Source organism: Belonocnema kinseyi, chromosome 4, assembly GCF_010883055.1.
Source record: "Belonocnema kinseyi isolate 2016_QV_RU_SX_M_011 chromosome 4, B_treatae_v1, whole genome shotgun sequence".
NCBI classification, from domain to species: domain Eukaryota; kingdom Metazoa; phylum Arthropoda; class Insecta; order Hymenoptera; family Cynipidae; genus Belonocnema; species Belonocnema kinseyi.
In genome coordinates, this window is record NC_046660.1 from 49,907,493 (window position 1) to 49,915,014 (window position 7,522).

The 7,522-nt window shown below is 31.4% G+C and overlaps 1 protein-coding gene across 1 annotated transcript in view; it reads left to right on the plus strand.

Annotated features, from left to right (window-relative positions):
- The first annotated feature begins 5,167 nt into the window (after positions 1 to 5,167).
- LOC117171859 (carbonic anhydrase 7-like) overlaps positions 5,168 to 7,522 on the plus strand; it is a 10,689-nt gene continuing 8,334 nt past the window's right edge. The window contains exon 1 of the mRNA XM_033359494.1: positions 5,168 to 5,361. The gene's annotated coding sequence lies outside the window, so the exon portion shown is untranslated. The remainder of the gene's footprint in view (positions 5,362 to 7,522) is intronic.

Below are 7,522 nucleotides of genomic sequence, written 5' to 3' on the forward strand. Positions count from 1 at the left end.
GATGGATTCTTCAGACAAGGATTCGATTACACCTCTGATGACAACGACAAGGTCTCTGTCTTGTTGGAGCTGATTTGTGGTGTAATTAATTTGGTGCTTATCTAGTTTTTGAGTGATGGCGCGGAAGCTGTCGACATTTAGGGGATAGACGATTATGGCGTCAGACGTGTTTTTCGCAGATCGGATGGGGATATCTGCTTTTAGGAGGGCCGAGTGAATTTTCGGCCAGAGTTCTTTCCGAAGGATACGTATAGGAGGCGGGCTTTTTTCTTTTTCGGTTGGCTCCTCGTCTTCGGATGCGCTAGAAAGAATAGACTCATCGTCAGAGAGTGAGGGGGTCGCCAATTTTAGGGGGCTTGAGAAGCGCTTGTTTTGTTTTGACTTCACGGTACGGAAGTCGGAGAAGTCTACCGGAGGATTTGAGATAGGGTTTTGGGACTGGAGGGTGTCCATACATTCGACAGCATCATCGGCTGGGATTGGGGGGACCGAGGTCGAGGGTACTCGGGATAGAACAGCTGACTCGTAAGATATTAGAATGCGGCGAAGCTCAGAGATTAGAGTGGTGATCTGACTTTCAGAGAGACTCGTCGGGTTGGGAAAGTTAAAAGTGGTGGTTGAGGGGGTGGAATTTAGCAACCTAGAAGGGGAACCTTCATCCGAATGAAGGTCGGACATTGTGATTTTGGACAAGTTTGCCCTGAGAAGGGCAGGTTGATTTGAGAAATTTCGATAAGAGACAGTGTAGTAAGTTCACTTCGTGCGTCCTGATACACCAGAATCTATCAGTGTACCATTAGCAACGACCGGTGACTTTTCGGACTGTGCGTGTTTTCTCTGCGACGGTACGAGACCAAGTGAAGTGATGTGGTGTCGCGTACTTTCGCTTGTACGCATCCCTTTTTATTCGCATTAGCCAGGAGGCCGTCCGGACATCGATTGGCCCGGTCCTCTCGGCCACTCGTGTGAAGGATGGAGGGGCATAGCGGCTGCCCTGTCCATCCCTACTCTCGCAGAGCTGAGCGCGTCGCTGAGCTCGATGTTTTTCGTTTGCGACGAAAAACACGGATAGCGGAACAGCGAAGTCGGATATACGGATACAAAGCGTAAGGAAATGAAAATAAATTCCAAAGTGTGATAAAAAGAATTTGAACTAAACATTCAAAGGAAGATTCTTAAACATAGTATATCTTATAAATAATAACAATGATATATATATATAAGAAAAGTAAATTATATTAGAGCCAGTGGTAAAACTATACATATATAATTTAAGGCTAGCGAAAAAAAATAATAACTATATAAGGATAAATTAAGGGCTTCCCCCTTTGTTTCCTACCCCTTAAAAAAAGAGGGAAAAAATATTAAATTTACTTTATAATTTTGGAAGTTAAAAAGTTTTAAAAGGAATTTCTCCCTTTAACGTAATGAATACGTGGTTGGCGACCGCTGGCCGCTTTCCACGCTTAGAGAAGAGAGAGAGAAGTCATGACGCGCAATGACTCAGATTCACGGGCCTGGCGCGTGATGGGCAAACCTTCCATCGCAGATGCACAAGGTGTGAGTTGTTACCTCTCTATCTTCTCTAGGTAACGGTACGTTAAAGGGTCGTATTTGTCTTGGGAGAAAGTAAGGTCGTTAAATAGCCACTCTAAAGTAATTTAGTCGGAAGGTTTTCCCAGCCTGGTTTATGTTTTGTAAACACAGGCGGGGATTTATTCTCGACAAATTGTTCAGAGTGTTTCTCAATTATGGGGACCGTAACACGTTACCTAAATACCTAGGAGTTTCAGCTAAATTTTCAATCTAGAAATTATCTAGCTAAATTATCTAGATTATTTCTAGAAGACGAAATCCAGCTAAACCATTTAGTTAGTGTAGACTACATATTTTATTCGAAAATTCATAAGTCAAATTTTCTGTTTAATTTCTTGAAATCCTAAGTTACTGTATCTTAAAATTCCAAAATTGTAAAAGATTTTTTACAGAAATTTTTAATAATGTACAGGTTAATAATAACTTGATAACTTTAAAAATTAATTTAATATTTCAGATTAACTATTTTGTTGAAAATCTGTATTTTTTGTTAGTTCACAGTGTTTTTTTATTTCAATATTTCTTGTTTAAATCATCAGCTATTATATTTTTCGTATAAAATTAATGTTTTTGGTTGAAAATATAACTAACTTTTTAAGAAACAATTTTATTTTTTAAAAGATTTATCACTTTAGTCGGAAGTTCATGTATTGTGATACAAAATTCGCAAATTTTGGTTCGAAATTATTTTTTGCTTTAAACTTAATGTTTTTTATTATTTATTCCATTTTCTGGTTCGAAAGTTACATATTTTGTTATATGATCAACTTTTTTGTGAAAATTTTTGTAAACTTCCTTTAAAAATCATAATTTTCGTTGAAAATTCAATCACTTCTTTCAACTAACTACTTTATTAAAAATTCATTTTTTGAAATCCTTGTCAGGTTTATTTAAAATTATTTTCTAAACAATTTAATTCTTTATCAATAAAATTTTTCATAAAATAATTCTCGGCATCTCTGAGGAAGAATAAAACCTGTAATCCTCTCACACTTTTCTTTTATAATAAATCGTTTAAAATTTGCAGCGTTAAAAAGGAATGTTTTTAAATTAAAGGCAGATTTTGTGATGTTTACAATTTCGCAACATGAGCCTCTTATTGCATCAATAGAGTCAACAATGTAACTCTATTGCGTCATTTTTATTAAACTCTTCTATTTTTCACGTTCTAAATTTCAATAAGTCTTTTTAATTATAATGTTTTATCCTAAATAAACTTAATAATTTATATTATATATGATGCCTAATACTTATTAAAGACAAACTATTTGTATAGAGTTTTTTAAACAATTTTTTTCTATAGGAGAAAAGGAAAATATAGAAATGAAAAAATGTAAAAGTCAAAAAAAGAACTCTATTGAAAAGTGGAGCATGAGGATCTTAAATAAAGATAACTAATTAATGTGTGTTTTAACTCAGAGGGTTAAAAAGCTAGAACCTCTAAAATAAACTTTTTAAAGAACTCGAGTTGATACTGATTCTGTTCTTGTCTGAGAAAAATTATATACATTTTTTTTAATCGTCCCTGGAAACAAATAAAACTTTTTGCCCATCAATCTCCGCTCTCCTATACAACCGACATGAAAAGTGTTCCCAGGCAACAACAATTTTGAAAAAAAGACGGGAACTTTTATTTTTCACGGAAAAGTGGGCGATGTAAAACGAAATTTTTTCCATAGTTCTTTAAATATTATTGGTCAGCGAAAATGAGAAAAAATGAGAACTTGGTTATGAAAAAATTAACAATTAAAAAAAAAGAATATTTGTGATGATCCTGATATGATATTCTTGTTAGTAATATAATGCCCTTGTATATACAATTTTTGTATTTGTATCTTCCTGAAGATTATCTTTTTAGTTCAAAATTTTATTTTTTGTTTGAAAATTCCACAATTTTGGTAAAACCCAATCCTGTTTAGTTGAAAATTCCACTACTTTTATAAAAAATTTACTTCTGGATTAAAATTCATATTTTTTATTGAAAAGTCACCTGAAATCTTTCTTGTCTGAAAATTAATTTTATTTAATTTATTCTTTTTTTGGCTGCAAATTTTAGTTGAATCGTTTTTTTTCTAGAAGATTCTTATTTTTAATAAAAAATGCATCCCTTTGGTTGCAAGTTTAACCATTTTGTTGGAAGCAGACATTTTTTTAAAGAAAATATAAATGCTTGTGTAAAAGTTGAAGTGCATCTTGAAAATTTGTTTTTTGAGTGAATTTCATTTAAGAAACAGTGACTTCTGATTGATAAATGTAACAGTTAATGTTTTAAAAAAGCAAAATTTTTAAACAAATAGAAGACAGTCAAATTCAAACAAAATAACGAATTTTTAATCAAAAGACATGAATTTTTCAACTAAAAATTCTGCAATTAATTTTTCAGTAACGAAAATTAATTTTCAATGAAAAGAAACGATTTTTCCTCTGATTTTTCAACAAAATAGTTCAAGTTTCAATAAAAGAAGTAAATTTTGTATAAAGAATACATTTTTAACAAAAGTGTTCAACATTCAACCAAGTGGTTAAAATGTCAACCTATAAGATGAATTTCTAATTAAATGGATTAATTTTCTGTCAAAGAAGAAATATTTTCAACCAAATATATACAATAATTTTCGACTTAATAGTAGAATTTTTCACGAGAATTATGCCGTGTCAAAAATACCTTAGTAAAATATTCAATTAAAAATATGAACTTCTAACCAAAAATATTTATAATTTTACAAATGTTATTAAAATAAATCATATCAACTTTTATTTGTTTTTTCGATTGACCAACAGGAATTTGTGTCACTATGTTTAACCGGTATAAAGATATTTTTTAGAACTGAAGAGCATTAGATTACTAACAGGTGTAAGGAGCGATGTTATACTTTTTTTTTACAGTTTTTGATATTTTTTTTAACAAATGTAAAAAAGTAAATTTTCTAAACAAAAATTTTCTTTCTTAGCTCTAACCCTAAGATGTATTTTAGCTTAAGTCGGATTACAATTTAAACATCAAATAAAGCAAAGAATTCCTGGTTTATACAATTTTATTATTATAAACCAAATTTGAAAGACATTGATATGTGCAAGAGCTGTCCCAAAAGTATCCGACCTACGTTCATGTCTTGGCGCAGAGAGACTCAGGCGACCTCTGGAGGGTACGAACCTCACCAGCAACTCCTAACCTTCTCGTCAGGAGCCCGAGATACCGATAAAACGACTTAGTTCCCGCACAGTGTGTATCTGTTTACATCAATTTTTTGCGTTTGTCGCAATTCATTTCTTGCTAAAAATCACAGAACGAACAGAACAGCGAATTTGCATAAAAATTAGGCTTTAATCTCGGTCAAAGATGTGCGGAAACTATTAAAATGTTGCAAAAGGCCTTTAAAGATGAATGTATGGGCAAAACACAAATAAAAGAATGGTATAGGTGGTTCAAAATTGGCCGCACATCTGTTGATAGTGATCTCTTTCTGGCCGACCTTCAACGGGAACATCGTCGGATAATGTCGAGCGTGTGCGTGTCGCAGTTGAACAAGATCGTCGGTTGACTGTGTGAGAACTAGAAGACAGATTTGGAACACCAAAAAGTACTGTTTGACTGTTGAAACTAGTGCGACAAATGCACTAAAGGTGATTCCGAAGTCTGACTTTCAAGAGTACTTCAATAAGTGGAAACATCGATTTGAGCATCTTGTTCAATCAAATGGGGACAATTTTGAAGGATTCCACCCGCCGGATGACGAAGAATAAATCAAGCACCAAGAAATCGAGGTAGGTCGGATACTTTTGGGACAGCTCTCCTATATGAATAGAATTTGATTCTCAGAGATAATAAACGCAACGAAAATAAGAAACCTAAAACTAATGTTTTTTTTATAAATAATCAAGGTTTAAAAGTAGAACCATTTTCGTCTACTTTTCTCAAAAAAATTTAGTTTTACTTTGATGTGAATAGACATATCTTGCTCGAATTTAAAGAATACATATGGGAATGAATATGAGAATACATTTTTCTTCGTGGAAAAATATAAAGATTTTCTTGTTTCACAAAGAAATCTTTAACAACTGCCAATATTTTGCAATAAAATACAGTTGAACAGCTTTTAGATACGAATTAGATGAAAAAGACTTGTTGTCTGCAAAAAAGATGATAATTTTATATTTCTTAAAATAAGTTTTGTATAATAAAGCTACATATTATGTTTATTCATAACAATGATGAATGATACTATTTGACATTATTTTTTATTTTAGTGAATCCGTTGAGATCCTTTGATATAAATCAGACATAAATTACTGAAAATTGCCAAAAATTAAAGGAAATTTTTGGATACCTGAAATTGCCGGTAATTTTACAAATTTCCAAAAATTTGCGGAAATTTTACTATTATAAAACGATTTTCAATAACTTTCCTGAAATTTAACAATTTTACATACATTTTCCGAATTTGAAAATGTAGCAATTTTCCATTCATTTCCGGCAATTATGGTAACTATATATTATATAATTATAGATACCTTGAATTTCTGTAAATTTGTCATAATTTGTAAAGTTTCTATGATTTCTCAAATCGAAAACTTTCTACATGTTTTATGAAAAAATATAGTGAGCAACAGGTGCTAAAAATAAACACCTGCAGGATTGGATGAAAATGTTACTATTTCATTCAAAACTTATTTTATTTGTCCAAAAACGTATGTCTTTAACTGAAAATTCAACTTCTTCCTCTAAATGATAATTAACCTATTCTATTTTTGGTTGAAAATTGTTCTTTTTGAGTTCGAAATTCATCTATGCCCGCGTGAAAATGCTTCGACTTGACTTCGAATTGGTTATGTCTTGAGTTCGTCTCCAAGACATCGATGCCTGGCTGCGTCTCAAAACTGAGTCGAGACATAGGCTCATAAATGAGATTAAAATTAATGAACGAAAAAATTGTAATAATTAAATTGGTTATTCTTAATTTAAAAATTCAGAATCGGTGGGTCTAAACAAGCAAAAACCTTCAACATTTCCTTAAAAAAAAATAAAATTTTTAACTTTCCAGAACGATCTCCTAAGCCGTGTTGAAGTCATAAAAATACGACTCAAGAGAGAAATTTATGTCTTCAAGGCAAAAAAACCTGTCTCCAAGACATAAATTGAAGTCTGGCTCCGTCTCAAGACTGAGACATGCTCAAGTCGACCTTTTTGACTTAAGTATGTCTTGATTCGGTTATAAACATATTTTCCCAGCTCAAAGTGAAATTTCATTCTATTTATTGTAAAAAACTTATTTTTCTCAGGAACATATCATTTATTTAGTTAACAATTTTTCTTTGTATGCTAAAAAATTTATATTCTGGTTTCAAAATTGAATTAGTCGTTAGAAATGCTTTTTTCTCGAACCTGTATGATTTTAATTTTAAATTAATTGATTTAGCTTATATAGTCATTTTATTTTTGTAGGGAATTTTAGAATTTTTTTTAAAAATTAAAATATATATTTTTATTTTCAAAAGTAAACTGAAATATTTTTGGCCTAATATTGTAACTATTTTCATGGAAATTTCTCTTTTAAGTTTAGTAATTTATCTATTTTCCGACTGAAAATTCTTCGACTTGGGTTCAACTTGGTTATCTCTGTGCAGCTCATAAATAAGATTAAAACTGATGAATGAAAAATTTTAAATTATGTAATTAGTTATTTTTAATTGAAAAATTCAGAATCTCTGAGTCTGAACGAGTATAACCCTTAACAATTTTATTGAAAAAATAAAAATTATAACCTTTTCGAAGGAACTCCTAAGCCGCTAGAAATACGTAAAAACAAACCAAATTTTCGGTATCATCGTCAAACAAGTATAAAACAAATGCAAATCAGTTAATAAGTTTAACATAACATTTTCCGTATCATCGTCGGACAAGTATAATACAAATGAAAATCAGTAA